This window comes from Eimeria mitis, genomic scaffold, assembly GCF_000499745.2.
Source record: "Eimeria mitis Houghton genomic scaffold, Emh_scaff3631, whole genome shotgun sequence".
Lineage (NCBI taxonomy): Eukaryota > Apicomplexa > Conoidasida > Eucoccidiorida > Eimeriidae > Eimeria > Eimeria mitis.
The window spans coordinates 5,060-5,795 of NW_013571973.1; positions in this window are offsets into that span (position 1 = coordinate 5,060).

The window sequence follows — 736 nt, forward strand, 5'->3', positions numbered from 1 at the left end:
GGGGCCCCCAGGGGCCCCTGGGGGCCCCCTTTATGTAGACGGTGTATGGTTTGTATTTGGTTTAGAGTTGCTTAGGTATTTGTATGTGGGGTTTGTGTTGTTTCGTGTTGTTGTTTGTTTTATTTTTTTGTTTTTGTTTTATTTTTTTGTTTGTTTTGTTTTGTCTCTGTATCTGTATTTGTTTCCCTTAGAACTGTTTAATATATAAACTGTCTCAGTCTCTGTCTCTCTATCTGTCTCTGTCTCTCTGTCTCTGTCTCTCTCTGTCTCTCTCTGTCTCTCTCTGTCTCTGTCCCTGTCTGTCTCTGTCTCCCCCTCTCTCTGCCTCTCATCTGTCTCCGTCTCTGTCTCTACTCTCTCTCTGTCTCTGTCTCTGTTTCTGTCTCTCTGTGTCTCTATCTCCGTCTCTCTTTATCTCTGTCTCCCCGTCTCTCTTTGTCTCTATCCCTATCTCCTTCTTTCTGTCTCTGTTTCTCTCTGTCTCTGTCTCTGTCTCTCTGTCTCTCTCTCCCTCTGTCTCTGTCTCTATCTCTCTATCTCTATCTCTATCTCTGTCTCTACCTCTACCTCTCTATCTCTGTCTCTCTCTCTCTGTCTCTATCTCTATCTGTCTCTCTGTCTCTATCTCTCTCTCTCTGTCTCTATATCTGTCTCCTTTTGTATCTGTCTCCTTCCTCGGCTGTATCGCATCAACTGTCTCCTGTCTCCGCAAAAATGGAATGTTCTGCTGCTGCTG